Consider the following 14,444-nt stretch of genomic DNA (forward strand, 5'->3'; position numbering starts at 1 on the left):
GGTTTTGGGCCAGGAATAAACACCCTGCATGCTGTGTTAGGTTAAGATAACTTTGAAGCAATGCCTGAGTTGGACTGCAGATATGGTGTGCCATGCACTTACCCCTACGTCATTAATGGCTTTTCCTGCCAATTCTGCAACTCATTTGGATAACCCCACTACATGTCCCACCTGTTCCGAATTACTTATGGAGTTGATAGCCCCAAATGTTCCAATAATATCTCCCCAAAGACTACTTCTAGCCCACTTAGTCCAATAATACAATTTCTTTGCAGTGTGTAGTGACACTTGTTCATCTAATTATTGCGTATCTTAGTGAAATTTGAACATATATACCTTCCAAAGATGCTACTTAAGTTATACCATACACATTGGCCAGTAATGATATATAGACTCTAAAGGTCTCCAAATCATTAGCATATGTGTTTGGTTCATGCGGTAAATCCCAATTCCTACATCAGAAAAGTTGAAGTTCATGCCTGATGTTTCACAGTATTCTATTATGCAAACGTGTCCCATTAGTGTGCGTGTAACGTCTGTGTCGTCATTCATTGGTTCAAATAAGATGATTCTCACAACAAGGATATTTAAGTGATAATGCCAGAGCAGCCAGTGTTCGGAGGAAACCGTGCCAATATATCCTCCAAACACCGGCTTCGAGGAGACGGGACGTCTGTACATCAATACTGGCCAACGTAGCATTTTTGGAAGGTCTATATGTTCAAATGTCACTAAGATAAGCAATGATTAGATGGACAAGTGGCACTACACACTGAAAAGAAAATGTATTCTTGGAGTAAGTGCACTATATGTTGTCTGTGGGAAGATATTCTTGGGATTTATTTATACAACGGGTTAACAACATGTTCAAATAACGATTTACATATTTTTTATTATAAACGTTATTTTAATACATTAATTCATACTATTTCATCCTTCCACAAGATATAGTCCCGACACAAATCTAGGGTTTCTACCGAGGCCGGCTGGTCGTTCATTCTATCGGTTCGGGTGGCCAGAGACACGACCCAGTCGTTCAGTCTTTTTGTTTTGTAATCTATGGACGCGACCAAGTCGTTCATTCTAAATGTTCTATTGCCGTACTGACTGGCAAAGTTCTTATCCTTTGCCTGCTAGCTAGCCAACTACAGTTAACACAGTCACGTAAAACAGTGCAGCCACAATAACAGCAATGTAGCTGCATTTGCATTTGTTTAAGCTGTTTTCTACATCCATAACAATGAGCTAATGATGCACGATATCACCTGGCATAGAAAATGTGCTCTCTCATCAGGAAACTACTATTTTTCAGAGGAGCTAGTCAACAACACAACTAACACAATCACTTCAAACTGAAGCTGGAAAGATAGCAAACTAGCCGCACTTCGTTTTGTTTTACCTGTTTTCTATTGATAGTTTTTTGTGTATATATATATATCTCCATAAAAATTATGCTGATTCATGATTTCGACTGGCTAAGAAAAGCTGCCTGCCCATCTGTCTCAATCCCAACTCCCAAGATGTTCATTACTATGAGAAAGCTGGAGATTGAATTTGAATATTGAAGCAATGTGTAACATCTACGCGGGGAGTCAGGAAGCAGGTGCAGAAGGTGAGTTTAATGATAATAATTAGAAGTAAACAAAACAGGAGAAGCGTACTGGACGTGACCAAAACCAATACTGCCTGATGACTGAGGCTACTGGGGGCTAAATAAAAGGGAGAGTAATCAAGGTGATGATGAGGTCCAGGAGTGCATAGCGATGGGGAGCAGGTGTGCATAATGATGTTTGCCAGGCCCGGTGCTTAGTAAACCGGCAACGTTGAGTGCTGGAGTGGGGGAGAGGAAGAGGAGATGGCCCGAGGGCGAGCAGCGGGCCGGTCCGGATGGCAGAGATGGAAATCCTGTACAATGTTGGGGTGCAGGTTGTCGGCCGCCGAGACCTAACAGCGCTCCTCTGGTTGATTCCAGGGGACCAGGAACCACCGACCTGAGGTGGGAAACATGAAAAAAGGATGAGATCCGGTAGCTGGTGGGGAGTTGGAATTGATATGCTACCTCATTCACCATCCGGAGGACCTTGAAGGGCCCCACAAACCGGGGGCTCAGCTTCCGGCAGGACAGGTGGAGCGGGAGGTTCCCGGTAGAAAGCCAGACGTGATCACCAGGATCGTACACGGGAGCTTCACTGAGGTGGCGGTCTGCCTGCTCCTTCTGGCAAAGGAACCACTCGTCCACCGAAGGGCTTTGCTCTGGCTCGGGGTCCATGGAGTCAGCACGGTGCAGGAGTGACGAAGTGAGATCTGGGCGTACTCTGCCCAGGGAAGGAACTGGGCCCACTCCCCCTGCTGGTCCTGGCAGTGACTCCTAAGTAACCTCCACAGATCCTGGTTGATCCTCTCCACCTGCCAGTTGGACTGAGGCCGGTACCCGGATGTGAGGCTGACCGTGGCTCCCAACTTTTCCATGTAGGCTCTCCCTACCCGCAACGTGAATTGGGGTCACGGTCGGAAACAATGTCCTTCAGAAGGCCATAGTGTCGGAAGACCTGCTGGAACAGTGCCTCAGAGACCTGGAGAGCGGTAGGGAGACCAGAAACATGGATAGAACAGCAGGATTTCGAGAATCTGTCAACAGCAACAATAATAGTGGTGAAACCATCATACCTGGGTGGCCAGATCCCTTACCCCCGTGGGAATGTAGGTGTGCTCCGGAGGGTAGGTAGCAGGTGCAGGTTCCCTCTCCATAGCCTGGCAGATTTCCACGTCTACGTCCCAAAGCACAGTGGCAACAATTCAGGAGGGCGGAATGATGGGCACACTCAGGACAGAAACCTCTCCCGAATCGTGGAAACGGGACAAGGCACTGGCTTTGATGTTCTTTGAACCTGGGCGATATGACAGGGTGACCTTGGAGTTGGGACAGAACGGCTCCCACGCCCACTTCTGAGGTGTCCACCTCCGTAACGAAGGGCAGCGTAGGATCTGGGTGTTTCAGCAATGGGGTGTAGGGCAAACATCCCTGCAGTAGGAGGAAGACCTCATCGGCTGCAGGACTCCACACCAACTGGGATCGCCCTTGAGGAGAGATGTGAGAGGAGATGGAGCTGAAGTTCTTAATGAAGCGGCGGTAGAAGTTGGCAATCCCCAAAAACCATTATAGCCCCTTTACCGTGGTTGGGGCTGGCCATGACCTGACTGCCTCGACCTTCCTTTCATCCATCATCACTCCCTGCGGTCTGATTCGGTATCCCAAGGAGACAGCAACATGATGGAACTGGCACTTCTCCACTTTCACATACAGGAGGCATCCCAGGACTACTCGGACGTGGGCGATGTGATCCTCCAAGGTGGCCGAGTAGACCAGGATGTCGTCAATATACACGACCACCTGGCGCCCGAGCATGTCCCGGAACACCTCGTTCACGAATGCGTTGAACACCGATGGAGCATTGGCTAATCCATAAGGCATCACCATGTACTCGTAGTGGCCAGATACCGTGCTGAAGGCCATTTTCCATTCATCCCCCTCCCAGATTCGGATCAGATTGTAGGCACTCATGACGTTGCAGCCACGGGAGGCCGAGGATGACTTTGTGTACGGGTGCGGTGATGAGGAAGGGAAGGCTTTCTTGATACATGGGTCCCAACGATAAGGGTGAGTGGTGCTGTGATGTGCATGATTGTGCCGGATCCCAATGGTCGATTATCCAGGGCTTGGACTGGAGGAGGAGAAGAGAGTGGGGTACGAGGTGATGTTCAGGGAGGAGGCGAGGACCTGGTCAATGAAATTCCCTGCAGCACCGGAGTCCACTAGGGCTGTAGAAACAACACACAGACCTGCCAATCCTGTCCAACTTTTTAAGAGTACTAGATGCATGCGGCAAATTGGAGATTCAATTCACACGTAGTTCAGGGCAAATTGGGGGTTCTCTTTCCCCCCACGCTCGTGCGCACGCTGTTTGTCTAGAAAAGGTTGGAATACTTTCTTTCTTGACAGCATTCCATTTACTCATATGGTAAAAGTCACTAACAATATCTAATTAGAAAGAACACACAAATAGTTGTTTTTATTTTATTAAACAAATAATAAGTTATTTGTTTAGGTACTAAATGTACAAACGTCTTATCCACAATACTTTTTTTGATAAGAAGAACAAATGTTTGAAGCAGAGCATCAGTATCAAATCAACATGTTATCCATAATAAAAACCAAAAAGCTATGATAGGAAACAGTGGGTGGGAACAAATCTTCTGGATACCTTCAAATGTTCAGGAAATAATTTCCTAGACAGATTTGTCTGGAAGCTAACAGATTTAGCCTTACGCAGCAGGGCATCGAGGTAGACTTCCCTGTGCCAGAGAAACCGTTCCTCTGGCAATCATTGTCACCTTCTTGGTAACGAGGGCACTCAGCATGTCTGTACTCAGGGTGCTTTTGCGACGTGGATCATAATTACAGTTACAGTCTATCAGGTTGAGTGATCCTCGTAATATTACATGGAAAATACAACTAATGGGACGCAGTATTAAATGAATATCACACTCGCACAAATGCGACCAGTTATTTTTCGTATTTTCATTTAATTTCTTTCACTAGCAAATGCGAGTGAACTGCTGGCACTTTAGAGCCCACTGAATGTCCATCTTATGTTCGCTAACGTTAGCTTGAAACAATTAGTGTTTACCTTTCCACAGCACACAGAGTCAAAAAGGGATTTGTCCATGTGTTTACGTACAGCTTACAGTCGGCAAACTTAGCATCTCACCAAACAGGAAGAAGAACAGACACGTATGGTGTGGCTACATCGAATAATGATGTATCAATCTCCATGTCCGTTGACACAAACTCTGTACATGTCTGTGTGTTGCAGCTCGAGAATCGGGATGTTAGATTTAAAAATAATAATCAGGCCCTATTCATTTCTGCGTACTTTTACCTGCGTACATGGACAGAGAATTGCGTAGTTGGTACGCAAAATGTGTGCACGTTGGCAGGTCTGCAACACATGAGGGACAGCCTGCCAGTGAAATGGAAACCAGGAACAGTTTGGTGGAAAGCAATGATGATGGAATACTCACACCTACCCTGGGAGACAGAAGATCACGGGGCCGCCCCTCTTGGGACCATTGGGACACACCGGACACTACTGAAGCTGATGCCCCTCCTGGACGCAATAGGAACAGAGCCCCAGCTCTCTCCGGCTCTGCCGCGGAGAGGTGTGTGGCCCCTACCTCCATGGGTTAACCTGTTTGGGATAGGGGTCAGTATTTTCACGGCCGGATAAAAAACGTACCCGATTTAATCTGGTTACTACTCCTGCCCAGAAATTAGAATATGCATATAATTAGTAGATTTGGATAGAAAACACTAAAGTTTCTAAAACTGTTTGAATGGTGTCTGTGAGTATAACAGAACTCGTATGGCAGGCCAAAACTTGAGAAGATTCCATACAGGAAGCGCCCTGTCTGACAATTTATTGTCCTTCTGTAGCATCTCTATAGAAAATACAGCATCTGTGCTGTAACGTGACATTTTCTAAGGCTTCCATTGGCTCTCAGAAGGCGCCAGAAAGTGGAATGATGTGTCTCCTGTCTGTGGGCTAAGAACAGCAGGAGTATTTGTTAGTGGTTAGGCTGGGAACAGTGACACTGGAGATGCACGTCCACGAGACTACTCCATTTTTTTTCTTTCAGCCTTTGAATGAATTCAACATCGCCCGGTTGGATTATCGCTATTTTATGAGAAAAATAGCATAAAAATTTATTTTAAACAGCGTTTGACATGCTTCGAAGTACGGTAATGGAATGTTTTGACATTTATTGTCACGAAATGCGCTCGCGCGTCAACCTTCAGATGGTGACCTCAACGCACAAACAAAACAGAGCTATTACAATAAAACGATGGACTATTTGGAACCAAAACAACATTTGTTGTTGAAGTAGGAGTCCTGGGAGTGCATTCTGACGAAGAACAGCAAAGGTAATCCAATTTTTCTTATAGTAAATCTGAGTTTGGTGAGGGCCAAACTTGGTGGGTGTCAAATTAGCTAGCCATTATGGCCGGGCTATGTATTCAGAATATTGCAAAATGTGCTTTCGCCGAAAAGCTATTTTAAAATCTGACACCGCGATTGCACAAAGGAGTTCTGTATCTATAATTCTTCAAATAATCGTTATGTATTTTGTGAACGTTAATCATGAGTAATTTAGTAAATTCACCGGAAGTTTGCGGTGGGTATGCTAGTTCTGAACATCACATGCTAATGTAAAAAGCTGTTTTTTGATATAAATATGAACTTGATTGAACAAAACATGCATGCATTGTATAACATAATGTCCTAGGAGTGTCATCTGATGAAGATCAAAGGTTAGTGCTGCATTTAGCTGTGGTTTTGGTTTTTGTGACATATATGCTTGCTTTGAAAATGGCTGTGTGATTATTTTTGGCAGGGTACTCTCCTGACATAATCTAATGTTTTGCTTTCGCTGTAAAGCCTTTTTGAAATCGGACAATGTGGTTAGATTAACGAGAGTCTTGTCTTTAAAATGGTGTAAAATAGTTGATTGTTTGAGAAAAATGAATTGTGGTATTTTAGTTGGTTTTGTATTTCGCGCCGTGCGATGCCATTGGCTGTTGGCTAGGGGTTCCGCAGGCGGAACGTCTGTCCTTATTAAGGCTCTAACTTAGGACGGCCAAAGGAGGAGGGCGAGAGGTGAGGGGGGCACCAGTGCTCCCGAAGAGAGTTGTCCAGACGGACAGCCACCACAATTAGTGTGTCCAAGGAAAGGTTGTCGTTCCGGCACGCCAACCTTATCTGGACCTCCTTGCACAGAATAGGGTGCGGAGCACCGGCTCATTCCATCTGCTGGAGGCTGCCATGGTCCGGAAGGCGAGGGCGTACTCCGCAGCAGTCTGGGCACCCTTCCGGAGTTGGAGAAGTCCCTCACCTCCCTCTCAGCCCTCTGCTGGATGGTCGAAGACCACCCTGAACAAAGCCATGAACATCTCATAGGAACCCAGCTCTTTTTTCTCCTCTCTCCCAGAAGGCTGTAGCCCACTCCAACGCCCACCCGGTCACCAGGGAAATTACCGTGGCAACCTTGGACCTCTCAGTGGTGGGGGCTTCTGTCTAATGTACGAAATAGAGGGAGCACTGGAGTAGGAAATCGCTGACCTGGGCGGACTGCTGGGTGGGCTGGGGGGCTGGCTTGCTGGGACGACTCGTGGTAGGAGGCCCTCCACTAGTTGGAGGTGAATCTTCTCGGGTGGTGTTGAGACAGTGGAGGACGCCAAAAACCTCATCCATCGCCGCAACCAGTTGCTCCAGCTGATCATGGTGTTGGTGGAGTAGGTGTCCTTGTTCGCCGACCGTCTGGGAGATGTCTTTCTCTTCTGCTGCTTCCATATAGTGAGGCAGTCATCTGTAACCAAGCAGGTGCAGAAGGTGAGTTTAATGATAAGAATAAGGCAGATAAACAAAACATGAGAAGTGTATTGAACGTGAAATAAACCAATACTGCCTGATGACTGAGGCTACTGAGGGCTAAATAAAGGGAGAGTAATCAAGGTGATGAGGTCCAGGTGTGCGTAACGATGGGGACCAAGTGTGTGTAATGACGGTTGCCAGGACCGGTGGTTAGTAGACCGACGACGTCGAGCCATGGAGTGGGGAAATGTGAGATAATGTTAGATGCTTTTTATATTGAAAATCAAGTTTATAAATTGCCTGGCTGGGCTGTTGAGACAGTGGATTGCACAGTCAGATGGAACAGTTTCTTAATAAGTGCATGCTTATCAATAACTGGAAGAAACAATTTCATAAATGCATGAAGTGCAGCATCTGAATGCTCCTCATTAAATACTCTCTCCATCATATCCTATTCTTCTATTGCTGTCTTGTCTGGTGTGTGTCTTTAGTTTTGCAATCCAGGTGTCTGGGTCACCTACAGTTGAAGTCGGAAGTTTACATACACCTTAGCCAAATACATTTAAACTCAGTTTTTCACAATTCCTGACATTTATTCCTAGTAAAAATTCCCTGTCTTAGGTCAGTTAGGATCACCACTTTATTTTAAGAATGGGAAATGTCAGAATAATAGTAGAGAGAATGATTTATTTCAGCTTTTATTTCTTTCATCACATTCCCAGTGGGTCAGAAGTTTACATAAACTCAATTAGTATTTGGTAGCATTGCCTTTAAATTGTTTAACTTGGGTCAAACGTGTTGGGTAGCCTTCCACAAGCTTCCCATAATAAGTTGGGTGAATTTTGGCCCATTCCTCCTGACAGAGCTGGTGTAACTGAGTCAGGTTTGTAGGCCTCCTTGCTCACACACACACACTTTTTCAGTTCTGCCCTCAAATTTTCTATGGGTTTGAGGTCAGGGCTTTGTGATGGCCACTCCAATACCTTGACTTTGTTGTCCTTAAGCCATTTTGCCACAACTTTGGGTCATTGTCCATTTGGAAGACCAATTTGCGACCAAGCTTTAACTTCCTGACTGATGTCTTGAGATGTTGCTTCAATATATCCACATCATTTTACTTCCTCATGATGCCATCTATTTTGTGAAGTGCACTAGTCCCTCCTGCAGCAAAGCACCCCCACAACATGATGCTGCCACCCCCGTGCTTCACAGTTGGGATGGTGTTCTTCGGCTTGCAAGGCTCCCCCTTTTTCCTCCAAACATAAAGATGGTAATTATGGCCAAACAGTTCTATTTTTGTTTCATCAGACCAGAGGACATTTCTCCCAAAAATATGATCTTTGTGCAGTTTCAAAACGTAGTCTGGCTTTTTTTTTTTATGGTGGTTTTAGAGCAGTGGCCTCTTCCTTGCTGAGTAGCCTTTCAGGTTATGTCGATATAGGACTCGTTTTATTGTGGATATAGATACTTCTGTACCTGTTTCCTCCAGCATCTTCACAAGGTCCTTTGCTGTTGTTCTGGGATTGGTTTTCACTTTTCGCACCGAAGTACGTTCATCTCTAGGAGACAGAACGCGTCTCTTTCCTGAGCGGTATGATGGCTGCGTGGTCCCATGGTGTTTATACTTACGTACTATTGTTTGTACAGATTTAGGTGGTATCTTCAGGCATTTGGAAATTGCTCCCAAGGATGAACCAGACTTGTGGAGGTCTACCATTCTTTTCTGAGGTCTTGGCTGATTTCTTTTGATTTTCCCAGGATGTCAAGCAAAGAGACAGTTTGAAGGTCAGCCTTGAAATACATCCACAGGTACACCTCAAACTGACTCAAATGATGTCAATTAGCCTATCAGAAGCTTCTAAAGCCATGACATCATTTCTGGAATTTTCCAAGCTGTTTAAAAGCACAGTCAACTTAGTCTATGTAAACTTCTGACCCACTGGAATTGTGTTACAGTGAATTAATCTGTCTGTGAACAATTGTTGGAAAAATTACTTGTGTCATGCACAAAGTAGATGTCCTAACTGCCAAAACTATAATTTGTTAACAAGAAATTTGTGGAGTGGTTGAAAAACGAGTTTAAATGACTCCAACCTAAGTGTATGTAAACTTCCAACTTCAACTGTATATCATCCTCTTCCCTACCAGTTGCCCCTGGCTGCTGCTGTTCTAAGTGCTCCACTGGCCTGCTGTTCTCATCTGTCCTCCTCCTTGGCTCATCTGAAAGGTAGCCAGATAGAGGTGCAACTTGTCACTGGTTAGTTTAAGGGAAAACGCACTTCCTGATTTGGACTTGTTTTAGGTCATTACGAAATGCTAGTGGCCATGACTGAATTCAAACGTGAGTTAGTTTTCAGGTGTGGTTGTCGTGTGTGTGTTCACAGGTGGTAGGAGTTAGTCAAATGATTTTGCCAATTAGGGGAAGTAAGGTGATACCTAGTCAGTTGTACAACTGAATGTCTTACGCATTTAACCCAACCCCTCTGAATCAGAGGGGCTGCAATATATGACAACCATGTCTTCGTCACCCAGGGAACAGTGGGTTAGCTGCCTTGCTCAGTGGCAGAACGACAATGATTTTTACCTTGTTAGGGATTTAATCCACAACCTTTCGGTTACTGGCCCAACGCTCTAACCGCTAGGCTACCTGCCGCCACATTTAGCTTCAGCTGGCTGGTGTGTGACCTGACTTTGACTAGCCTATGTCCAGGGCTAGTTAGCAACCCTCAATAAATTACAAATGTAAATTAGACTATTTTCATGTGCCCCACTGTTACAGATGCCTCTTGGAGGGAACGCAACACCCAGCTACAACCCAACTCCCTGTGGAGTGAAAAAAGGTATGTGATTGTAGGTGCGGGTAAGGATGACAGAGGCAGAGAATATTACCATTTACAGGGAATGTATTCTTCCTCCACACTGTAAGGTGGGGAAAAGGCACTGGACTGAACCAAAGCAAAGAAAGTTAAAGTTCCCCCTCTCCTACCTTACCTGCCTACCCACTGGTTACCTATTCTTAGTACCACCTGGCACACTAACCAAAATACAGGGGGTGGTCCGCCCAGGTCTTACCTAATGTGCATAGACATAGTAAATACTACGGGTATATGTATGCCTGCAGGCCTCTTGCCTAAACTCTCCCTAGGTGCCTTCCCCCCCCAGGAACAAATGAAACAGAATAATTCACCAAACTTAGTAAACAATTTGAATAAACCAAAAGCCCTAGGTATTACGGTATACACATACCTCTACAGGAGCAGCTACAAAACACTTCACAACACTTTCTAACCAACACAGCACATACAAGGAAGCTCTCTCTCTTAACAAAGGAACACTGGATTTTCAAGCTGCAGAGTGAGTCGGTAATTGCAGACAGCTGTATCCCTTGACGAGAGGGCGGGGTCAAAACTCCAATTAGTGATGCGCTGACCAATCAGCTGTTTTGGAATCCAGGAAGCCATTTCCTGAAATACACACACACACATATACACAAACCCACAACAACACAGAAACTGGGGAACGTTAACACACACATTTTCGTTTTCTCATTAAATGCTTTCAATATTTGTACATGTATTTCTACAATTTATAGTTCGTTTCAGGGTTTTAAGTCATGTGGAGTTATTGGAATTTGAACATATTGTCCCATGTACATTGTGTAATTTACAGATGGTACCTAACTACCCCATAGGGATATCCAAAGTCAACCCAAATTTACCACTGGTATTAAGATTGGGTCGCATTCAGCTGAACTCTGAATTGATGATTACTTGTGTGGTGTGGGCATGATTGAAACAAATCCAACCTTAATTTACGTTGTGATGCAGTCATGACCACAAGTCTCACAAAACTCTGTTTTGGACGAGACTGGCTCTATGACCAATATTATCCTATTTAAACTTTGTAGTCAATTTTGATTGTGGAATAAATGTTTCTGACTCACATCGATCCCACATAGGCTGTTTTCTAAATGAGAAGTTGATTTTTAGGGGCAGTTGCTCTGTAAAGTTAATGCATACTGACACGACCAGGACATCACATTTTTCTTAACAGTTGAAAGTGCCTGCATAACAGTGCAGCACAACTCCAAACATGACAGATGAGAAGCTACATAGCCCCTAGGCTATATGAATATAAAGAGACATGAGCCAAACATGACAGATGAGAAGCTACATAGCCCCTAGGCTATATGAATATAAAGAGACATGAGCCAAACATGACAGATGAGAAGCTACATAGCCCCTAGGCTATATGAATATAAAGAGACATGACAGATGAGAAGCTACATAGCCCCTAGGCTATATGAATATAAAGAGACATGAGATAAACATGACAGATGAGAAGCTACATAGCCCCTAGGCTATATGAATATAAAGAGACATGAGCCAAACATGACAGATGAGAAGCTACATAGCCCCTAGGCTATATGAATATAAAGAGACATGAGACAACCACAAAAAGAGCTGTTGAATTGAGTAAGTTATAAGACGTCTATGATTCATTTCATTTCATCCATTCTACCAGCTAATGTGAGATTTTTTGATTACATAAGATTATTTAACGTAGGGCCTATGTATTTTCAATGTTTTGTTCACCCACAATCTAACCACAAAGCTTGTCATCATTTCCCCTGTCTTTCTGGCTGACCCCTTCCCTTCTAAATTCAAGTTCAACTTTGTTTATTTTTCATATATACATGGAGAAAGTACACAGTGAAATGAAATGCTTACTTGCAGGTTAACCTCTAGAAAATTCCCCCCCAAAATTACAATTAAATAGCTAAGTGAATAAAAGAGTAATACGAATAAAAACTCAATTAAATATTTTCCCAATTTAATAATGGGCAGTTTTTGTTAAACAAAAAGTTACATAGCCTATATGGAAATAACAAACATGAGCCAAGCATTTTTACCTGTAGAATGGAATAGGTTATAAGACCTCTATGGATAATATAATTTAGTAAATTCTACCACATCAACATTACTCATGTTAAACAGGTTTAACTATAATGTTGGAGTAAAGTTCAGCTTCAGTCCACAGTCACTCTGTGACTGTCAGAAGATATGCGCTTCAGTCAGAAAAACGTTATCTCATCTCTTTGGTCTCAGCTAGCTAGCCAGAAGCTACCCTAGTGGATAGCCAGCCAAGATAGCTACAGATTTTGTATTTTTTATTCAACCTTTATTTAACTAGGCAAGTCAGAAACAACACCCATCAAATTCACTCTAGAAATAAACACTAATATATACACTAAATAAACACTTAATATCATGACTTATATCAGCATCTTTAGCTTGCCCATTCACTAAATATACTGTTAAATAACTCTGACTGACACCCAATAGTGTAAGGATGTTGAGCTCTCGTTTATTAGCATAAGCAAACAATTATGCTGAGAGAGACTAGCTAGTTATCTACCAGCAACCCTGCACAAACCTGTGGCTAACTCTGCTGCTGCTTCACTTTGACTTTCTGGCTGTTCTGCCCTCTCCACCTCCATTCACTGCTGCCTCAACCTGCTAGTTTTTTTGCAACTCTTTTGGAAGGTCAGAATATCCAGACTCTGACTGAGTGAAAGGCATTTTGCTGAGTGATGACTGACATCTAACCGGTGCTGTATGACTAAGTCACACAAGACAAGTTGGTATCAGTAAAAAAAACACTAATAAATAACAATAGACAATTCTCTAATTTGTAATTTTCCTCCACAGATGCATGTTTTAAAATATTTGTATTCTGTAGCGGCCTCCTTCTTTTCACTCTGTCATAGATGGGATTTGGTGAGTTCTGAGGAACAAGACCTTACCAAGCACTGGGATCCGGCCAACGGAGCAGCGTGTTATTACGAGTATACAACGGGTGGGTCTAATCCTGAATGCTGATTGGTTAAAACCGTATTCCAGCCGGTGTCTATTCCACAAGTTACCACCGGCTAAATCAATCACGTAAAATGTTAATATTTGTTGGTGTGTATGTAAAGTTCGGACTACAACTGTATGTGCTCCAGAGAAGAGAGTAGCGAGTGTTCCAGAGTAGAGATATCAACTCTGAGTACTGGCAGTGTCTGCTGTGGCAGTTGGGAAGGGGCAAGTTACCTGAAAAATATCTCAATGTTCATCTTAAGGTGCACTAAATTCATGCATTTAGCTGTTGAAATTCATTTTTCTTTGGTGTTGGGCTAAGCCCCCCATTGTCTTCAAATCCTTGGAACGCCTGATTCACACAATTGCACTATTTATAAGTATTACAAAAATCACTATTTTTGGACAAACAAGCAACAAAATCATAGTTTCTGATCTAGCTAATGATTAGCCCATTGGGGTAAATAATGCAGAGAAGCAACCCCATGCTTTAGCCATGATGCTGCATCAGCCTGGTGTTGATGCTTATTGTTAAAATAGCACACCAATATGTTATTGGGCTCATTTCTGGATGGGAATATTACATTGAGAGGGGGGATGGTTACATTGTTTTCCTATCAGATTATATAGTTGGCTATAGAAGGTATTTTCCCAGACTGCAAATGAAAATCCCCCACGATTGAAACTTGCTTTCCTGTGATCTTGACCCGCGCCACTAATTCTCTCATTCAGGCCAGCAGTTTTCACTTGGTACTGGTCCGGTGTGCCACTGGCAAATTTACTTGAATGTCAAGCCCTGGACTGGTACCCAGACTGCCTGCCTTCCACTTTAAGACATGTTCATTATTGACCAGATATGGCAGCTCTAACATAATGGATAATCTGTGGTCACACACACACAACTGAAACGTGTTAGTCACGTGATCGCAATAGGCACGAAGGGGAGCGCTGCATCATTCGTGGGGCACGACATGTTCCCTATTGCCTTGTTTCATTTTGTTCAAACACAAAAATATACGAATTAAGTTAAATTACTTGGATAATCCCCTTTAATTGATATAGTACCCTCTTACATCTAGACGTTCCGCTAGCGGAACACCTGCTCCAATATCCAATGATGGGCGTGGCGCGAAATACAAAGTCCTCTAAAATC

Source organism: Salmo salar, chromosome 03 (assembly GCF_965601325.2).
Source record: "Salmo salar chromosome 03, fSalSal1, whole genome shotgun sequence".
Taxonomy (NCBI): domain Eukaryota; kingdom Metazoa; phylum Chordata; class Actinopteri; order Salmoniformes; family Salmonidae; genus Salmo; species Salmo salar.